Below are 22,552 nucleotides of genomic sequence, written 5' to 3' on the forward strand. Positions count from 1 at the left end.
TCATGTGGAGTCGGTTCCCATAACAACTGTCCTCGCACCTTTTACTCGACCGCATTCGCGTCCCCGTATGCTCTACGGCGGGCCAGACCACTGGTGCAATGCGCCTCCCTTGCGTCCTTCAGTTACACTCAGCTTCATTGGTAGTGACTGTTGAACATGTGCACAATACAGCTCGCCAGTACCTTACGCATGCGCACAGTCATACCACCCAGGCAGTGCAGCCGTGGATAGATGTTTCCATGGCAAAGCCATCAAAATACCGAGGCGGGTGCTCAGGCATGAAATGAAGTCCTATGGAACATAGTAATTCAACGATGACGTAATGTTATAAATCAGGAGCCCATTAGTAATGGGCTCCTGTATAAATTTATACTTAACACGCCTGATCGCCCAAAAATTCGCATTGCAAGCGCATTTCTCAGACGCAACTGATGCAATGGTCGATGTTTTACAAGTTCTAAAGGAACAGTTGTCTGGAAGTACAGTAAAGATCGGCGGTTGCTTAAAAAAAGCCTTGGTACGTACAAATATAACGTTTAGCTATGAGTGCTATGGGTAGGGGGTATTAATGTTTTATATTTGGGGCTGATATTTGATACTTCAGGCGACAGATGGCTTCAATCCTGGTTCCTTATGCAAGAATGAACACAGACGCTTCGATGCGATTTGTATCTCAAGCTTTATGTCAAATATGTCTTTGTTGTCTTTGGTGTCTCTACTTTTCAGACTTTTCCCTCACACGTTTTCATTCGCTGGAAAAGCCCCGGAAAAATCCCGAATTGATTTACTGATTCAAAAGTAGTTTTGCGAACTCAGCTCCTAGTTCCCTTCGCGATCTGGTTCATTATTAGTAGCAACTTCAGTAAGGACGAGCAACTGCTATCGAGAGAATACTAAGTCCTTCTGTAAGCAAGAATTTTGTTGAAACCCGAAGACAGTTCTCGTTCTTCTGGGAAACGTTTCAGTGATGTCAGAGTAAAGTTCGACAAACAACTGACCCTCATAGTCTCAGTGAATTCGACGAAAATCTGTTTCACTGTAGCTAATTTTATAGCACATGTGGTGATTTTAAGCTGTCACTAGGTTTCTAAATGGGCGCTTCTATTACACTAGTTCTGTTAAACTTGTCCGCAATTTTTGATAGAATATGATTCTTACTAAAACACAGACCTAAGGTACAGACGGTAAGTTCTGTCTGCGTTGTAGCTTTATCAAGTTATATACAACTTGTCTAACTTATATAACTTATAAATATAAGAAGGCCGGGCAATGCCACGCGATTTTCCTTATCGAAAACTCATTAATGGCGATAAATTATCCCTTTCGTAGTGTACAACGCATAATCATGCTCTCTGAATTCATGTCCTAATGCAAATTACTCTGTTGATCTCTGGCATCTAACAAAGGTAAAGTTCTGTGTTTGGGTTTTGTTAAACCATTGCCTGTACTCGGCTATAATTTCTTTGTAGATGTCTGGTCGATTAATTTCATTCGAATTTGAGATCACTCCTTAAGTGACGAAATCGTTTTAAAATGGCGTGCATAAATAGCGTGACTTTAACTTAGTGTTTATTTCAGGCACGAGTGGATACAAGTCACGAAAGGCTCACCAATAAGTGCACCATACTTTATTGTTCCCTTTGACAAAGAAACTTAACTCCCTTTGTAATGTCAAAGCAGTATTATGTTGTATCATCTGCCAATGTTCTACCCCTCCTCCCATTTCCTGTCTTTCCAAGAAAAGCAGGAATACGAAGCAGCAATTAACTCAATTACCGTTTGTAATAACATAGCAATGTGCAAGGAAGCATGAATGTATTTACATGCATTCTTTTTTTTATATATAAGAACCTTTTTTATAAGAACATTGAGGCTGAGATTAACTAAAATTTAACAACGAACTAGGAACATTACCCTGGCGGAGAGTCAGTTAAGAACATTTTTATTTTGACGTTATGTTTTCAAAATGAACAGTATAAATACGGATAAAATAATACTTGTAAAACTTCATCACTAAAGTGCATGTAAGCCACGCAACAGCTGACTCGTCCCCAGGCGTCTCTCAGTCTCTCTGTCCAGACCGGAGGGGAGCGCGAGGGGTGATGGGAAGGAGGAAAACGAAGGGGAGAGCTTCTCCTCTCTTTCCGCCTTCCCATCACCCCTCGCGCTCCCCTTTGGTCGCGCTGAGACTGAGAAACGACTGGGGACGAGTCAGACGCAACAGAGCATGTTACAAGAAACTTGACAACACATTACGGCACACATTGCTATTTGATGGGTGTCATGGTTACGTCCGCATATATTTATTGAAATACTACAGGCCTGTGGGCAGGTCTTTTTGCGGGAGGGTGCGATCCAACGAGAGGACGGACCAAACGAGCGTCGGAGGCGCGAGCCTCTAGGCATACTCCCCTGGGAAATTTTGAAAATTAGGTTGTCTGAGACTACATTTCGTGCGTTTTGAAGGCAGTATCATATTGAAAACAGGAAGCCGAAAGCGAACTTAAAAACGTGGATATTACGCAAACTTTTGAACTTCGAAATTGATTTTTATTGGCGCAGACACTACTTTACGTATGTATTTCACAGTTTTAGAAAATAATGTTACTATTTAAAAAGAACAAAAATAGAAATAAAGTTGAAAATCCGTATTATTCATTGGGTTTGCTGCAGCAAACTATGGTGATCATCAGTGCTGATCATCATGATCTTTCAGTAGTAAACGGAGATTTATTAATATGTGCTGGTGAATTACAAAGTAACGACCGTCGTTGGAACTTCACATTTAGGCGGGAAAACTTCAAAGTTTGACACCTGAAACGCACACGTTTGACGTCATTTGAAAACATGTTTTGTGCGCCAGTGCGTTCACGGGTAGATGCAATCGACGGTATACATTGTTTTTGCTTATTTATATCAGTTTTACTACATTAACAGTGAATCAAAACAGAACTATACTATCTATATTTTTTATCTATTCACTTTTTTTTAAATCGTTGGTCAACAAAAAAGTGGACGTCCGAACCCATCGCACCCCCTTTCCCTACGGGCCGGTAGAAGTGAATACCCCATTTTACTTTGGCATAACTACACAATGCGAGGATTTTCACTCAGGAAGTGAATGTACCAGAATCTCAATAACAATGGCGACGAAACTCGTAGACAAATTCAATGCTGTTTTAATAAAAAGGGAAAATTCCCCCGAACAACTGAATCACGTGTTGATCTGCAAGCCCACCAGGGTGAATAATGATTCGGTGAGCCTTGATTCGTTTGGAGAGTGTGGAACTCCATCTGAAAGGAAAAATAGCTGAGATTTTCGTCTCTTTTAGGGATGTAAATTACCGATTTTGATCTGATTTGTTTGTTTTACTACAAAACCAATAGATCTCCCCTGTAAAGCTCTGACAAGTTTGCTGAGATCATCCTGCCACTAAATAAGTACTTGTAGACTCAATTGATGGAAGTAAGAAAAAAAGTGGCAAATAAAGTGAAGTGAAGTGAAAAAAATAATTTAGCCTCGGTTATCACGTTGAAACCGGAATTACTTCCCTATTTTAAGTATATAGGTATCTCCGATGCCAAAGGGTATGGCTCTACTTTTTGGTTTATTTATTTATTTATTTATTTATTTTTATTTTTTTTTTTTTTTGCCGTTTTGGACTGACAACGGTCTGAAAGTCTGAAAATTGGTATAAATTTCAAAGGCCACGGGCCCGTTTCTCGAAAGTCCCGGTAACTTACCAGGCCCGCTGAGTAGATTTTAAATGTTTTCGCCGATTACACAATGATTACAGACATGGTGCTTGACCAATGTTTTCATAGAATTATAAGATTTTAAAATTTAGTTTTTAAAGCTCACAAATACTGACTTCTGTTAAGAAACACTTATCACCAAAGACACTTATCGGGCCCGGTAGGTCTGAAAAAGGATAACCTGAAAAGCCTGATAATAAGGCAAGAAAAAGGACAAAAAGGTACTGGATTTTCTGGTCTGAAAAAAGGTAACGGTTAAATTGGCCACTGTAAAGAGATTCGAGTGCTGACAATTCGAGTGTTAGCTCCCTGACAAACGTTAATGAAGATAATGTTTCGACGAGTCTTGAATCCGGCGATTTCTTTCGGGATGGAGAGGGGAGGAGACACCCATCCAAAAGGGAAAATAAGTACAGATTTTTACGATTCTGGTTTAAAAGTCTGAAAAATGGGTATGAACGTTACAGTATCTAGAGACCAGGTCTGGGCATGAATTATAAAGGCCATGTTGGAAAAGGGTACCAGAACATTTCATGCTTTTGTTTGATATAGGGTCACGGTTTTATAGAACCGAGCGGCACACAACACAAAAATGTCCCAAGGAGTACGTCCTCGGATGTAGACATTACCTGGAGATACAGATTTAGTTTTATCTCATTGCCTATACTTAATTTTTTCTTTACCTTCTCGTTTATTGTAATTATTCCTTTCCATTTCCCGTAATTTCACCTGCAATGGGGTACTCACCAGAGCAATTAAACTTCTTTCGACTCTGTTTCATTGCCTTCAACTTGCTTCCGGATTCCTTACGAAAGATCTTCAAACAAGAATGGGATTTCCTCTACAGTGGAATTGCGTATGGAAAATGGGAGGATATCGCGCAGAATGGAAAGGACTTCTATCACAAAGAAACTAAAAAAGGTAAGAAGACATCAATGAAAACTCAGTGTCTGAATATCGTACGGAATGGTAACACGGCCGAGTGGGACTGTACGTGTTTGTTCTCAACGATACTTTACTCGATTGCCATTGGATCTACTGTTGCACCAGCGGTCCGTAAAGCTGTTGATGATCTTCGACAAGTTCGTAAATGTATTGCCCATATGACCGAGGCTGAACTTAGCGATGCCAAGTTCAACAAAGACATAGGAACAGTGATAAATGCTCTTAATTCGTTAGGCCTTCCGGTTAGGGACATCGAAGACGTCAAGAACCAGACAAGCTTTCCAACTGATGAAGTAAAAAAGTTTAAGAAGAAAGTCCATGATCTCCAAACTGAAGTAGACAAGGCAAAACATGACTTAACCAAAACAAAATCTGACTTAGACCAGAGGAACTCTGAATTGGACCAGACAAAGTCTGACTTGGACCAGACAAAGTCTGACTTGGACGAAACAAAATCTCGCTTGGACCAGACCCAATCTGACTTGAAGTTAACAAAGAACACACTAGTGAGTACACAAGTTGATCTCCAGTCCGCGAAAGAACAAAACAAGACTCTAACACATGAATTAAACTCAAAGCTCGAGCCATTTTGCTTTCTCGCATTAAAACCTCCACACGAACTCATCAGACGTTCCAGTGACATTGAAAGAATCTCAAACAAAATGCAGGAACTTCGCAGTGGTTCCAACGGAGCAGTTAGCACGATTTACTTGTCAGGAAATCCTGGATGTGGCAAAAGTCAACTTGCCCGTCAACTTGGATCCGAGTTCTTTTCAAAGAGATCAGATAATGCTGAAGACATGGCGTTTATTGCAACATTGAACGCAAAATGTATCGAGACACTTGCTGACTCTTACATCACCCTCGGTAGACACCTAGGAATTACAGAATATGCCTTGACGAACCTAGAAACCTCAAAAAGAGAAAAGCCAGGAGAAACCATTCAGCAGGTTATTCGCTTGATTTTGCCGCAGGTTCGAAGGTACTCCAGTTGGCTGATAATAGTGGATAACGTTATCGACTCGACCTTAGTCCGCAGTTTTCTACCTCAAATTGGCGACGAGGAATGGGGCCATGGACAAGTGTTAATCACCACTCAAGATACTTCTGCACTTCCCTGTAATGCACCACATGTGTACCATGAATCATTCAGTAAAGGAATGCAGCCAGAAGACGCAGCGAAGTTGTTGGAAGAAGTGTCACAACTTTCTGACCAAGCTCAAACAGTGAAAAATGTTGCCAAAGCCCTGGATCATCAACCACTGGCCTTAGCATTTGCTTCTTATTACGTGCAAACTGTTGTAAAGAATGGTTCTCCAAAATATAGTTGGACAAACTACTTGGAAGGACGAACACACAGCCAACAAGAAGCGACTGAAAATGTTCTTGCGAAAGAGAGTTCAGCTTATTCACAAACACAAAAGGAGGCAGTAGAAATGGCATTGAAAAGAGCTATTGAAACCGATAATGTTCTTCATCAGACATTTTCGTTCTTTGCACTCTTTGCTTGCGATGTTCTCCCACTTGACGCCGTTGTAGAGTTCGTAAAAGGGCGCTGTACAGACCAACCAGAAGAGTTAATTAAAGCAAAAGTTTTGAAGTCTTCCTTAATTCTTGTCTCAGCTGATGAAGATGTTGAAAACACCTTTTTAGGTTTGCATAACGTTGTTCATACAGTGTTAAAAGAAAGCGCAATTTGTAAGATGGAATCACCGGAGAAATTTCAGAACATGGCAGACGCAGTCAAGGTTTTTAAATCCCTGATTCAAGCAAAGGTGGAAAATTATACATTACTTAACAACCTAACGCATCATTGCAAATCTCTTCTTGAGCACATGATGACGTCTCGTTTTGTTTCACGTGAAACGCCATTAGTAAACTTGCTGAAACCCTTCTTAGCTGATGATGAAGTTGTTGAATGGTTAGGTTGTTTGGCGTATGTTTGTAAGGATCTGTCCGATTTTTCGTTTGCAAAATACACTGCGGATTTGGCTTGTAGCCTACGGCAGAACATAAGCAATACTAGAGAAGGAGACATTCTGAAAGCTAGGATTTTAAGTTTGAGCGGATCAGTATATTATGACATTGGAAAACATAATCAAGCTAAAGCGTTTATTGAAGAGGGGCTGATAATTCAGAAAAAGATTTTCGGCGAAGATCATGCGTACGTGGCAGCAAGTTATAGTAACCTGGGAAATGTGTACTACAGCATTGGAGGATGCAACGAGGCCGAAGAATTTTACGAGAAGGCGCTGATGATTCAGAAAGAGATTTTCGGCGAAGAGCATGCGCACGTGGCAACAAGTTATGGTAATCTTGGAAATGTGTACGACAGCATTGGAGAATACAATCAGGCCAAAGAACTTTACAAGAAGGCGCTGAAAATTCAGAAAAAGATTTTCGGCGAAAAGCATGCGTACGTGGCAGCAAGTTATAGTAACCTGGGAAATGTGTACAACAGCATTGGAGGATGCAACAAGGCCAAAGAATTTTACGAGAAGGCGCTGATGATTCAGAAAGCGATTTTCGGCGAAGAGCATGGGCACGTAGCAACAAGTTATGGTAATCTTGGAAATGTGTACGACAGCATTGGAGAATATGATCAGGCCAAAGAACTTTACAAGAAGGCGCTGATAATTCAGAAAAAGATTTTCGGTGAAGAGCATGAGTACGTGGAAGCAAGTTATAGTAACCTGGGAAATGTGTACTACAGCATTGGAGAATACAATCAGGCCAAAGAACTTCACGAGAAGGCGCTGATGATTGGGAAAAAGATTTTCGGCGAACAGCATGCGCACGTGGCAACAAGTTATGGTAATCTGGGAAAAGTGTACTACAGCATTGGAGAATACAATCAGGCCAAAGAACTTTACGAGAAGGCGCTGATGATTGGGAAAAAGATTTTGGGTGAAGAGCATGCGCACGTGGCAACAAGTTATGGTAATCTTGGAAATGTGTACGACAGCATTGGAGAACATAATCAGGCCAAAGAACTTTAAAAGAAGGCGCTGATAATTCAGAAAAAGATTTTTGGAGAAGAGCATGCGTACGTGGAAGCAAGCTATAGTAACCTGGGAAATGTGTACTACAGCATTGGAGAATACAATCAGGCCAAAGAACTTCACGAGAAGGCGCTGATGATTGGGAAAAAGATTTTTGGTGAAGAGCATGTGCACGTGGCAACAAGTTATGGTAATCTGGGAAATGTGTACTACAGCATTGGAGAATACAATCAGGCCAAACAACTTTATGAGAAGGCGCTGATGATTCAGAAAAAGATTTTCGGCGAAAAGCATGTGCACGTGGCAACAAGTTATGGTAATCTGGGAAAAGTGTACTACAGCATTGGAGAATACAATCAGGCCAAAGAACTTTACGAGAAGGCGCTGATGATTCGGAGAAAGATTTTCTGCAAATAAAATGAGTGTCTTGAAAACTGCTTCCCTCGAAGAACGGTCACAGGCCACAGGCATAATTGTGTTCTTGTTTGATTGTGATATTTCACGGGTGCATTATTCCACACTCTTCACCATGTGATTTCTTACATGCAACTGTCAGAACAATGGTCTATTTGACTTCATTATTGTGTCCCCAGTCCAGGAAGTTCTTACGGAATGATTTCGTCCAAAGGAATATTTAGGTAGCATATATTACTGCGCCTTTCAATAACCTTCACCTCTGAACGATTTTCGTGTGTTACTGATGCCAATCATAATTACGGCGACAGCCGGCTGACCGAAAAAAATAGGCACGTGCTGAAACCAGAAGGAAACCACCTAAACTATCGGAACGATTGGAATGGAACCACAGAACACCGGAACGGGATCATCGCAACAGCGCGAATGATCCGAAGGAAACGACCACAATCAGTATAGACCTTCACAACCAATAACATTAGTTAGAATAAGGCCGCACCTACTCCTTTTAAGCTGATTTAAAATTATATCTTATCTTAAAACTATATCTTCTTGGAAGAAGAAGAAGAAGAAGAAGAAGAAGAAGAAGAAGAAGAAGAAGAAGAAGAAGAAGAAGAAGCAGCAGCAGCAGCAGCAGCAGCAGCATGCTGATTACAGTTCCATAATAATAAAATCGGGGTCAGCAAGCACGGTTTTTAATTATAACCACTTGAAGGTAAATTTAGGGGTGTTTTTAACACGTTATACGGTTGCTATGGTAACCGATTATGTCGTGAAAACGACCATAAATTGTACACTAATATGAACGTAGTCTTTTTTATTGTTGTTGTATCAACTGATAAAGAGTGGTAGTTTTGATCCATCAAAGTATAAGTGCTGGAAAGTTATGGAAACCGGCGCCAGCCACCTTAAATTGTCCTTGTCTATCTAATAATAGGAACCTTTAGGTTTGGATACGAGTTTGACTTTTCAAATCCAGTTTGGGCGCCTTAGATAATCTCTTTCCTAACTAATTTTCTTTCTTCAGCCTTCTTATTGTTGGTTAACGACAGGAAAGAGCCAAAGTTCTAAGAAATTCCAAAGTCGTACTCATTCTAAATCTCATCCTCGTATTGAAATCTAAAGGTCGTCTGTAATATTTTCTCATTCCATCAATGATTGATTATAAAAATCTTTCAATCTTCCTCAGTATATTTGGATTTTGTTAGCCTTATTTGTAAATTACATTCTAGCTTTTAGTCCTCTTTTACGAGATTTTTCTAGATTTTTTGAAGACGGTTTTATTGCAATTTTTGTTTTTCAGCGTTTTAAGTAAACGTATCTCCATTAACTTGTTTTTTTTTTTTTGGGGGGGGGGGGGAACTTTAAGAATCTGGCCTCAGGTCTATAAGCGAGGACGGAAAATGACATGTTTAGTGTGAAATGTGACTCAGATTGAGTGAACTTTGTGGCGCAACTCAGCCTTAAACTCCTTGGAATTCACTCCCCTCCCCCCGTCCTTGAGAGGCAGAAGAACTGTCTCCAGGTCGAAGGAAATAGCGACTATCAAAAGCTTAAGGCATTGGTACACGCTAGCAAGCTATTTCTAATTAGCAATATCAAAACTTAGTTTTTATATAGCAAGCTTTACAAGTATTAGTTTTAGATTGGATCAAAACGAGTGGTATAATAGAACTGATTGAGATTGATTGGTCAGAAAAGTTTAATTTTACCATGTCAATTTACCGATTTCGAAATTAAACATTTTGTACAGTTAACTTTATTGGTAATGTTTAAAGATGAGATGTACAATAGAACTGATCGAGACTGTGTGGAAAAGAACATTAAAGATATAGTTGATCTAGTGAAAGTTGGTCTGTTCCACTAAATCTTCAGAGCCCGTTTGGCACTGAGTACCTGGAAAGCTATAAGTAATTTGCCTCCTCAGATCAAGCGTAATAAGAGAGCACGATGGATCTTTGACTTCATGTAGGACTTTGATTTTGTGTCTTGCACGATGCGAAATGTTTCTTTCATTTCATAAAACAAAATGTACTTCGTTGCTAGGTTACACTTCAGAAAACAAAATGTACCTCGCTACTATGTTACACGGCTAGCACACAAGTACTAATTCACCTTCAGTTTCATCGGCCAACAATTTCGCGCGGTTTTTCTCTCGGAAAAGTTTGAAGTTCTTCTCACTGCTTTTCATAGATTTCTTATGATAACAGTTGAGAGAAATTTTACAAAAATCAGGACATTTCATGTTTGGCGATCAATTGTTTTATTTTCATGTCCTATATACTTGAACAACTAGTAATTCTGATCACACTCGCGGTTAGCAACCACCTTCAGAAAATCCAGCTCGAGTCAGTTCTCAGTTAGTTCAGTCCAGCCTGTTTATTTGGAGTAAACTCGTCCCGGTAGCCAGGTAACCCGCCTGGCCGGCTCTCCTTTTCCGATGGTAAAGCGACCCGGTTAACTGTGACAACTTTAGCCTGCGTAGCAACCGTTTCCGTGGGTTTCGTGCTGTTTGGATGCGTGGAAATTGGGAAGACAGGAAAAAAAAATTACGGAGCGTGGAGGGGAGAGGAGAGAGAGGAAACGCTGGCCCACAAACCCCTCAATTTTGAAGCAAGCTAGGACTTTTTCTCATACAGACTATTGCGTGGCTCGCCTCTTTTTATGCCGCGTGTCACGTCCGGTTTAGCTTTAAAAACCAGGATTACGGCCAGAACTATTATCAAAGAAAATAGATTTAAATTAACAGTGGCCACAGAGAGACTGCAAGAGGATGCTGGCCATTAGGGCGAATTGAAAAGTGTATCCTGGGCGTGATGGCCACACCCGTGTAGCTAAAGTTGCGTGTGGAGTCAAGACTGCCGTAAGACCAATTAACAAACTGATTCCGCTGGGAATTAATTGCTTATCAGTTATTTAGAAACACACCAGGAATACCTCCCAGTGTGGGGAGTGGGAATGTTAAGAAGACAGAAAACGAACTGGCGTGCGCGCGCTCAGAGACATTTGAATTATCGTAACGTATTTAGTTCGTAAGTAATTAACACGTAATATTGTTCGCGTGTGCGAGATGTTTTTTGGTTGAGGCGATTTTTTGGGGATTTTTTCTGGTAAAGTTTAGTGACAACCGCGTTACCGTTTTTGAGGCCAGTTTTTTGCCCGATTATCGTGCCTCTTTTAAGAAGACTTTTCCGCAACCGCTTGCGAACAGAGTGAATTGAAGAAAGACACCCAAACAAAAGCGCCATATTGAAATTATGAATTATTAAGCAGGGTCGGTCAACCGGGAAAACTTTTCTCAATGAACGCTTGGTAGAATTGATCGTGAGGGCCTGGGAGAAAGTCGTACAGACACCGAGGCAAGGCTTGCAAGGAGAAAGAGCCGCCTAACCGAGCCATCTGGTCTCCATATAAACTCACCCTCATTCTTTGAAGGTATAAGACATTGTTAAAGGACAAAAGAGAGAGGGTAGGGGACCAAGGTTGTACTGTCCATTAATTGTTGTTTTTAGGAAGAAAACTACCCAATTTTTTTAAACAACAGAACAATTTCCTTTAATTAAATAAGGCTCTGTTTGCACAACACTTGCTCGAGTTTTGTACTGACACTGAAACGCTTATTTGTGGCACTGCACCTTTTTACCAGTTGTTTTTTCAAATTTCAAATTGTAACGTTTTTGTTTATGTAACTTTAGCCTATTTTTTCAGGTATCTATTGTAACGTCTCTTGCCACTGGGTCAGTCTCAAACATACCCTGAAGAAGAAAGGCCGTGCCTTTCGAAAAATTGGGAAATATACATCCCTGACCGTGAAATCAGCCCTGCTCTTTTTTAGATGATTTGCTTTCCAATTTAAACCATTTAAAAATTTCATGCAATGGGAAAGATTTTTTGTGACCATTTTACTCAGTGAAAATTAACTTTGATAGTTTTAGTTTAGGTTAGGTAGTTAGGTAACTTAATGTATTTTAGGTTAAATTTACACGACTCCTAGGAAGACCATGAAACATGATACAAGTTTTTGTATAAACAATAGAGATTGATTGATTGATTGATTGATTGATTGACTGACTGATTGATTGATTGATTGATTGATTGATTGATTGATTGATTGATTGATTTAGAAACAAAAGAGAATCGGTGTGAGGTTGCACCGACATTACACTGATACCCTAAGTATATCTGTCACAGGAAACTCCACTTTACCCTGCCTGGCTTGAAAATGAACTCCTCTGAATGAAAGTCACACAACTTATTCTCATCCCGAGACCTCCCGCGTTTTTCTTTTTTTTTTTTTTTAATTCAATTACTGCACGATCGAACCGCTGACCAAAAAATCTTAGGCTCTTGGAACTCGACAGTACCTTACGCATGCGTACAGCCATACGAGCCGGGCAGTAACCATCGAAATACCGAGGTGGGTGCTAAGGTACCCGGCGCGGCTTTAAACGCTCTTTCCACATGCACACGGGCCACAGGCAGAGACAGAAGCCTCGCCCCTCCCCTCTCCTCAGCCCAGGTCTCCTACACTCTCCAGGCTGTTGGGCTAAAAAGACTAGCCAGTACTTGAAAAGTGACAAAGTATAAAATTACACGAACTTTCAGAATCTCCTGTGTAACCCACACAATTAAAGTTCAAGTGGTTAAAATTAGCCAGTAACGATGACGTAATGTTATAAATTAGTTTACACTCGCGACCGGAAAGAGCTGATCGCCCAAAAAATTCGCTTTGCAAGCACATTTCTGAGAAACAGGAAGCAGTGGTCGATGTTTTACAAGTTCTAAAGCAACAGTTGTCTGGTGGTAAAGTAAAGATCGGCGGTTGCTTTCAAAAAGCACCGGTACGTACGAACATAATATTCAGCTGTGGGTATGGGATACAAATGTGCGATATTTGAGGCTAATTTAGACCACGCGGATAAACTTCAGGCCATTGCATTTAATGGCTTCAGTCTGTGAGAATGAACACAGCTGCTTCGATTGGATTTGTATCACAAGATTTGTTAGGTTTATTCTTAGCTTTAAGTGAAAAATGTCTTTGTTTCTTGGCTTGTCAACTTTTCAGACTTTCCCTCAAACGTAGTTTGATTCGCTGGAAAATTCCCAAATGAATTTAATACGTAGTTTTGCGCACTCAGCTCCTAGCTAGTTCCCTTCGCGATCTGGTTCATTATGAGTAGCCAGGTTAGTAGCTAGTTAGTCATCGAAATTATCTTTTGCCTTTGTGCTAAGCGAGTTCTTTAGAAATCTCTATGAAAAATTTTATCGGGAAACACGGAGACAGTTGTCAGTCTTACAGGAAAGGTTTAAAGTCGAAGGAAAATCCCGTAAACCACTGGCGCTCAAAGTCAGTGAATCCAACGAAAATCTGCTTGACTGTAGCTAATTTCATAGCACTAATCTATTAATATCAGCCCAGGGTGAACTGTCTGTAGTTTATTTATGGCCATTTCTGTTACACTAGTTCAATTAAACGTGTCTGCAATTTTGGAGAAAATGTTATGTTATTTTTAACACAGAACTAAACTATCTACGACAGTAAATTCTGTCTGCGTAGCCGCTTTATCAACTTATATAGTAGTAAAGATATACATAGGCCGGGCTTTGCCACGCGATTTTGCACATCGAAAACTCGTAAATGGTGATAAATTATTCCTTCGCTGATCTTATCGTACATAGTGTACAAACGAATAATCATGCTTTCTGAATTCATGTCCTAGGTGCCAGAGATCAACGGAGTAACAAAGGTAAGTTCTGCGTTTGGGTTTTGTTGAAGCATTGTGTAATCAGCTGTAATTTATTTGTAGTTTGTTATCGATTAAAACCTCTATGATTTTTGTAACTGTAAATTTCATTCGAATAATCGAATTTTAGATCAGTGCTAAAGTGACGAAATTGTTTTCAAATAGCGTGCCATGTAAATAGCGTGACTTTTATTCGGTGTTCATTTCACGTCAGACGCAAGGGAATTTTTAAAGTCACGAAAAAACAATTAAGTGCATCTGGCTTTGTTGTTCACTTTGAGCTTTAATAATACAAAGAAAAGACAAAGAATCTTATCTCCTGTTGCAATTTGAATGCAATATTATGTTGAATATAGCTGCTAATGTTCCACCCCTCCTCCCATTTCCTGTCTTTCCAAGAAAATCCGGAATACTATTTAAAAGATCACTAAAGAGCGACTTCCTCAAGCACTGTTTGTAATAAATGTTAGCACAAGGGAGCGTAACGTATGTCTAAATCAGTGATGATCAATTGACAGAGGAATAAGTTTCTGTAGAAAGTTGTCACTTTATCTTAATTTTTAGCAAGTTTAGTTCTCAAATTTTTATCGTTTTTGGAAAATGTTCTAGCAATCACAACACTCGATAAATAGAGGCGTTTAATCGACACAAACATCAAAAACACAAGGAAAAAACACATCACGAGGAGAAACCGTCTTGAAACTAACCGCGGCACTTATAAAATATCGCTTTATGCTTAAGCATAACTACACTGTGTTGGTATTAATTGGGATATTAATGGATATAGGGCGAAAAGAAAAATCGGCTAGCCGGGAGAGCGGAGCGCGGTATGTTTCTCGTCCCCACTCCAAGCTCGATTTTTGTCTTCGCTCTATACCCCACTTGGGGGACTGTTCACAGGCTAGTATTCATCATATAAGAAGATTTCCATTATAAACGAATGCTCAAGAAATCACTAGTATCAATGGTGTGGAAACTTGAAGACAAACTTCTGACCTTTGATCTAACGCAGTTTTGATGGACGGAAACTGAATCCGCCCACACACGCACGCACATGAAGATAACGATTGGATAAGAAACTAAAGAAAACTGGGTCGGTGGGGAGTAGAAACGAAAGTCTGGTTTTTCAAAAGAGTTGATAACTAAAGGTAAAATTGGCCACCATAAAGAGATATTAGTGCTGACGTTTCGAGCATTAGCACTCTGACAAACGTTCATGAAGATAGTGATTCGGTGAGACTCGAAACCAGCGATTTCCATATCCCGGGTTGGAGAATGGGGAGGGGGGAGGGGGGCTCCCGTATAAAAAAGGGGTGGGGATTGTTGTCGTCTCTTTTAGAGATGTAAACTATGGATTTTGATCTCAATTAGCCCCGGTTTAGAGGCTGAAATCCAAGGAGTGCTTCCCTGCATAAGCTACATAGGTGTGTGCGGCGACAAAGTGTATAGATTCTTTTAGCCGTTTTGGACTGAAAATAGGTACATGCATAGATTTTTGCGATTTTTGTCTGAAAGTCTGAAAATAGGTATGGGTAATACAGATAATAGGGACCAGGGGTCCGTTTCTCGAAAGTCCGGGTAACTTACCGGGCCCGATAAGTATATTTTGAAATGTTCATTCGCCGATTACACAGTGATTACAGACATGGTAATTGGCCATGTTGGCCAGTGTTTTCATAGAATTATAAGATTTTAAATTTCAGTATTCAAAGCTAACAAAAATTGACTTCTGTTAAGAAACATTTATCACCAAAATCACTTATCGGGCCCGGTAAGTTACCGGGACTTTTGAGAAACGGGCCCCAGGTCTGAAAATAGATATGACTTTTAATCCCAGATCTTAAAAAAGGTACCGGAAAATTCCAATTTTTTGGTCTGAAATAGGGTCACAGTTTGGAGAAAAATTATCTGGAGATGCGGATTTGATTTAATCTGATTGCCTACTCAATTCCTTTTTAATTTACCTTCTCGTTTATTGTAATTATTCCTTTCCATTTCCCGCAGTTTTACCTGCAATGGGGTACTCACCGGAGCAATTAAACTTCTTTCGACTCTGTTTCATTGCCTTCAACTTGCTTCCTGATTGCTTACGAAAGATCTTCAAACAAGAATGGGATTTCCTCTACAGTGCAACTGCGTATGGAAAATGGCAGGATACCGCGAAGAATGGAATGGACTTCTACATGAAAGAAACTAAAAAAGGTAAGAAGACATCAATGAAAACTCAGTGTCTGAATACCGTACGGAATGGAAACACGGCCGAGTGGGACTGTACGTGTTTGTTCTCAGCTATACTTTACTCACATGCCATTGGCTCTACTGTTGCACCAGCGGTCCGTAAAGCTGTTGATGATCTTCGACAAGTTCGTAACGGTATTGCGCATATGACCAAGGCTGACCTTAGTGACGCCGATTTCAATAAAGACGTAGGAACAGTGATAAATGCTCTGAATTCGTTGGGCCTTCCGGTTAAGGACACCGAAGACGTTAAGAACCAGACAAACTTTCCAACTGATGAGGTAGAGAACTTTAAGAAGAAAGTCCATGGTCTCCAAACTGAAGTGGACAAGGCAAAACATGAATTAACCCAAACAAAATCTGACTTAGACCAGACAAAATCTGACTTGGACCAAACAAAATCTGACTTGGACCAAACAAAATCTTACTTGGACCAAACAAAATCTGACTTGAAGTTAACAAAGAACACACTTGTGAGCACGCAAGTTGATCTGCAGTCCGCGAAAGAACAAAACAAGACTCTAACACATGAAATAAACTCAAAGCTTGAGCCATTTTGCTTTCTTGCATTAAAACCTCCACACGAACTCATCAGACGTTCCAGTGATATTGAAAGAATCTCAAACAAAATGCAGGAACTTCGCAGTGGTTCCAACGGAGCAGTTAGCACGATTTATCTGTCAGGAAATCCTGGATGTGGCAAAAGTCAACTTGCCCGTCAACTTGGATCCGAGTTCTTTTCAAAGAGATCAGATAATGCTGAAGACATGACGTTTGTTGCAACATTGAACGCAGAATGTATCGAGACACTTGCGAACTCTTACATCACCCTCGGTAGACACCTTGGAATTACAGAATATGCCTTGACTAACCTAGAAACCTCAAAAAGAGAAAAGCCAGGTGAAACCATTCAGCAGGTTATTCGCTTGATTTTGCCGCAGGTTCAAAGATACTCCAGTTGGCTGATAATAGCGGATAACGTTATCGACTCGACCCTAGTCCGCAGTTTTCTACCTCAAATTGGCGACGAGGAATGGGGCCACGGACAACTGTTAATCACTACTCAAGATAGCTCTGCACTTCCCCGTAATGCACCACACGTGTACCATGAATCATTCAGTAAAGGAATGCAGCTAGAAGACGCAATGGAGTTGTTGGAAAAAGTGTCACAACTTCCTGACCAAGCTCAAACAGTGGAAAATGTTGCCAAAGTCCTGGATCATCAACCACTGGCCTTAGCAGCTGCTGGTTATTACGTCCAAACTGTTGTAAAGAACGGTTCTCCAAAATATAGTTGGACAAACTACCTGGAAGGGCTAACAAACAGCCAACGAGAAGCGACTGAAAATGTTCTTGCGAAAGAGAGTTCAGCTTATTCAAAAACAATCAAGGAGGCAGTAGAAATGGCTTTGAAAAGAGCTATTGAAACTGATGATGTTCTTCATCAGACATTTTCTTTCTTTGCACTCTGTGCTTGCGATGTTCTCCCACTTGACGCCGTTGTAGAGTTCGTAAAAGGGCGCATTACAGATCAACCAGAGGAGTTAATTAAAGCAAAAATTTTAAAATCTTCCTTAATTCTTGTCTCAGCTGATGAAGATGTTGAAGACACCTTTTTAGGTTTGCATAACATTGTTCATACAGTGTTAAAACAAGGCACCATTTGTAAAATGGAATCACCGGAGAAATTTCACAACATGGCAGACGCAGTCAAGGTTTTTAAATTCCTCCTTCCAGCAGAGATGGAAAATTATGCATTGCTTAACAAACTAACGCATCATTGCAAATCTCTTCTTGAGCACATAATAACGCCTCCTTTTGTTTCACATGAAACTCCACTTGTAAACCTGCTGGTACCTTTCATAACTGATGATGAAGTTGTTGAATGGTTAGGTTCTTTGGCGTATGCTTGTCAGGGTTTGTCTGATTTTCCATTTGCAAAATACACTGTGGATTTAGCGTGTAGCTTACTGCAGAACATAGACGATAATTTGAAAGGAGCCTCACTAAAAGCTGAGATTTTAAGTTTGAGCGGAGTAGTGTATAATGGCATTGGAAAACATAATCAAGCTAAAGCGTTTATTGAAAAAGGGCTGATGATTGGGAAAACGATATTCGGCGAGGAGCATGCCTCCATAGGAGCAAGTTATGGTAACCTGGGAAGTGTGTACTACGGCATTGGAGATTACAATCAGGCAAAAGAACTTTACGAAAAGGCGCTGATGATTCACAAAAAGATTTTCGGTAAAGAGCATGTGCACGTGGCGAAAAATTATAGTAATCTGGGAAATGTGTACCACAGCATTGGAGAATATAATCAGGCCAAACAACTTTACGAGAAGGCGCTGATGATTCAGAAAAAGATTTTCGGCGAACAGCATGCGCACGTAGCAACAAGTTATAGTAATCTGGGAAATGTGTACCACAGCATTGGAGAATATAATCAGGCCAAAGAACTTTACGAGCAGGCGCTGATGATTCAGAAAAAGATTTTCGGCGAAGAGCATGCGCACGTGGCAACGAATTGTAATAATGTGGGAAATGTGTACCACAGGATTGGAGAATATAATCAGGCCAAAGAACTTTACGAGAAGGCGCTGATGATTCAGAAAAAGATTTTCGGCGAAGAGCATGCGCACGTGGCAACAAGTTGTAATAATGTGGGAAATGTGTACCACAGCATTGGAGAATATAATCAGGCCAAAGAACTTTACGAGAAGGCGCTGATGATTCACAAAAAGATTTTCGGCGAACAGCATGCGCACGTGGCAACAAGTTATGGTAATCTGGGAGATGTGTACTACAGCATTGGAGAATATAATCAGGCCAAAGAACTTTACGAGAAGGCGCTGATGATTCGAAAAAAAATTTTCGGCGTGGAGCATGCGCACGTGGCAACAAGTTATGGTCATCTGGGAGATGTGTACTACAGCATTGGAGAATACAATCAGGCCAAAGAACTTAACGAGAAGGCGCTGATGATTCAGAAAAAGATTTTCGGCGAACAGCACGCGCACGTGGCAACAAGTTATGGTAATCTGGGAGATGTGTACTACAGTATGGGAGAATATAATCAGGCCAAAGAACTTTACGAGAAGGCACTGATGATTCAGAAAAAGATTTTCGGCGAAGAGCATGCGCACGTGGCGACAAGTTATAGTAATCTGGGAAATGTGTACGACAACATTGGAGAATATAATCAGGCCAAAGAACTTTACGAGAAGGCGCTGATGATTGAGAAAAAGATTTTCGGCGAACAGCATGCGCACGTGGCAACAAGTTATGGTAATCTGGGAGATGTGTACTACAGCATTGGAGAATATAATCAGGCCAAAGAACTTTACGAGAAGGCGCTGATGATTGAGAAAAAGATTTTCGGCGAACAGCATGCGCACGTGGCAACAAGTTATGGTAATCTAGGAGATGTGTACTACAGCATTGGAGAATATAATCAGGCCAAAGAACTTTACGAGAAGGCGCTGATGATTCAGAAAAAGATTTTCGGCGAACAGCATGCGCACGTGGCAACAAGTTGTAGTAATCTGGGAGATGTGTACTACAGCATTGGAGAATATAATCAGGCCAAAGAACTTTACGAGAAGGCGCTGATGATTGAGAAAAAGATTTTCGGCGAACAGCATGCGCACGTGGCAACAAGTTGTAGTAATCTGGGAGATGTGTACTACAGCATTGGAGAATATAATCAGGCCAAAGAACTTTACGAGAAGGCGCTGATGATTGAGAAAAAGATTTTCGGCGAACAGCATGCGCACGTGGCAACAAGTTATGGTAATCTGGGAAATGTGTACTACAGCATTGGAGAATATAATCAGGCCAAAGAACTTTACGAGAAGGCGATGATGATTCAGAAAAAGATTTTTAGGGAAGAGCATGCGCACGTGGCAACAAGTTATGGTCAACTGGGAAACGTGTACCACAGCATTGGAGAATATAATCAGGCCAAAGAACTTTACGAGACGGCGCTGATGATTCGAAAAAAGATTTTTAGCGAAGAGCATGCGGACGTGGCAACAAGTTATGGTCAACTGGGAAATGTGTACCACAGCATTGGAGAATATAATCAGGCCAAAGAACTTTACGAGAAGGCGCTGATGATTCGAAAAAAGATTTTCGGCGAACAGCATGCGCACGTGGCAACAAGTTGTAGTAATCTGGGAAATGTGTACCACAGCATTGGAGAATATAATCAGGCCAAACAACTTTACGAGAAGGCGCTGATGATTCAGAAAAAGATTTTTAGGGAAGAGCATGCGCACGTGGCAACAAGTTATGGTCAACTGGGAAATGTGTACCACAGCATTGGAGAATACAATCAGGCCAAAGAACTTTACGAGAAGGCGCTGATGATTGAGAAAAAGATTTTCGGCGAACAGCATGCGCACGTGGCAGCAAGTTATTGTAATCTGGGCAGTGTGTACAACAGCATTGGAGAATATGATCAGGCCAAAGAACTCTACGAGAAGGCGCTGATGATTCAGAAAAAAGATTTTCGGCGAAGAGCATTCGCACGTGGCAGTAAGTTATAGTAATCTGGGAAATGTGTACTACAGCATTGGAGAATATAATCAGGCCAAAGAACTTTACGACAAAGCACTGATGATTAACAAAAAGATTTTCGGCGAAGAGCATGAGCACGTGGCCACAAATTATAGTAATCCGGGAATTGTGTACAATAAAACTAGAGAATATAATCAGGCCAAAGAACTTTACGAGAAGCCGCTGATGATTCGGAAAAAGATTTTCGGCGAAGAGCATGCGCACGTGGCAACAAGTTATAGTATTCTGGGAAATCTGTACAATACAATTGGAGAATGGAATCAGGCCAAAAAACTTAGACGATAATTTGCGAGAAGGAAACTCACTCAAAGCTAGGATTTTAAGTTTGAGCGGATTAGTGTATGATGGCATTGGAAAACATAATCAAGCTAAAGCGTTTATTGAAAAAGGGCTGATGATTGAGAAAACGATATTCGGCGAAAAGCATGCCTCCATAGGAGCAAGTTATGGTATCCTGGGAAGTGTGTACTACGGCATTGGAGATTACAATCAGGCCAAACAACTTTACGAGAAGGCGCTGATGATTCACAAAAAGATTTTCGGCAAAGGGCATGCACACGTGGCAACAAGTTGTAGTAATCTGGGAAATGTGTACCACAGCATTGGAGAATATAATCGGGCCAAAGAACTTCACGAGAAGGCGCTGATGATTTAGAAAAAGATTTTCGGCGAACAGCATGCGCACGTGCCAACAAGTTGTAGTAATCTGGGAAATGTGTACCACAGCATTGGAGAATATAATCAGGCCAAAGAACTTTACGAGAAGGCGATGATGATTCAGAAAAAGATTTTTGGCGAGGAGCATGCGCACGTGGCAACAAGTTATAGTAATCTGGGAAATGTGTACCACAGCATTGGAGAATATAATCAGGCCAAACAACTTTACGAAAAGGCGCTGATGATTCAGAAAAAGATTTTCGGCGAAGAGCATGCCCACGTAGCGACAAGTTATAGTAATCTGGGAAATGTGTACGACAGCATTGGAGAATACAATCAGGCCAAAGAATTTTACAAGAAGGCGCTGATGATTTGGCAAAAGATTTTCGGCGAACAGCATGCACACGTGGCAACAAGTTATGATAATCTGGGAGAAGTGTACTACAGCATTGGAGAATATAATCAGGCCAAAGAACTTTACGAGACGGCGCTGATGATTTACAAAAAGATTTTCGGCAAAGAGCATGCGCACGTGGCAACAAGTTGTAGTAATCTGGGAAATGTGTACCACAGCATTGGAGAATATAATCGGGCCAAAGAACTTTACGAGAAGGCGCTGATGATTCAGAAAAAGATTTTCGGCGAGGAGCATGCGCACGTGGCAACAAGTGATAGTAATCTGGGAAATGTGTACCACAGCATTGGAGAATATAATCAGGCCAAAGAACTTTACGAGAAGGCGCTGATGATTTACAAAAAGATTTTCGGCAAAGAGCATGCGCACGTGGCAACAAGTTGTAGTAATCTGGGAAATGTGTACCACAGCATTGGAGAATATAATCGGGCCAAAGAACTTTACGAAAAGGCGCTGATGATTCAGAAAAAGATTTTCGGCGAAGAGCAAGCGCACGTGGCAGCAAGTTATTGTAATCTGGGAATTGTGTAGAACAGCATTGGAGAATATAATCAGGCCAAAGAACTTTACGAGTAGGCGCTGATGATTCAGAAAAAGATTTTCGGCGAAGAGCAAGCGCACGTGGCAGTAAGTTATAGTAATCTGGGAAATGTGTACCACATCATTGGAGAATATAATTAGGCCAAAGAACTTTACGAGAAAGCACCGATGATTCAGAAAAAGATTTTCGGCGAAGAGCATGAGCACGTGGCCACAAATTATAGTAATCTGGGAATTGTGTACAATAAAACTAGAGAATATAA

The 22,552-nt window shown here is 40.7% G+C and overlaps 2 long non-coding RNA genes and 1 pseudogene across 3 annotated transcripts in view; 2 read left to right on the forward strand and 1 right to left on the reverse strand.

Annotated features, from left to right (window-relative positions):
• On the forward strand, positions 1 to 21,098 carry LOC146481692 (uncharacterized; annotated as a pseudogene). The gene is made up of 4 exons (XR_014864318.1): positions 1 to 346; positions 12,823 to 12,958; positions 13,838 to 13,864; positions 15,866 to 21,098. The product of XR_014864318.1 is annotated as an uncharacterized LOC146481692 (transcript).
• Positions 8,676 to 22,552, reverse strand: part of LOC146481693 (uncharacterized) — a 15,525-nt gene continuing 1,648 nt past the window's right edge. Inside the window, exon 2 of the long non-coding RNA XR_014864346.1 lies at positions 8,676 to 9,024. This is a non-coding gene — a long non-coding RNA (uncharacterized LOC146481693). The remainder of the gene's footprint in view (positions 9,025 to 22,552) is intronic.
• The window catches only part of LOC146481694 (uncharacterized), an 18,840-nt gene continuing 5,783 nt past the window's right edge, over positions 9,496 to 22,552 (forward strand). The window contains exon 1 of the long non-coding RNA XR_014864336.1: positions 9,496 to 9,612. This is a non-coding gene — a long non-coding RNA (uncharacterized LOC146481694). The remainder of the gene's footprint in view (positions 9,613 to 22,552) is intronic.

The sequence above is a fragment of the Pavona decussata genome, unplaced genomic scaffold (assembly GCF_977016875.1).
Source record: "Pavona decussata unplaced genomic scaffold, jaPavDecu1.1 SCAFFOLD_48, whole genome shotgun sequence".
In the NCBI taxonomy this organism is placed as follows: Eukaryota; Metazoa; Cnidaria; class Anthozoa; order Scleractinia; family Agariciidae; genus Pavona; species Pavona decussata.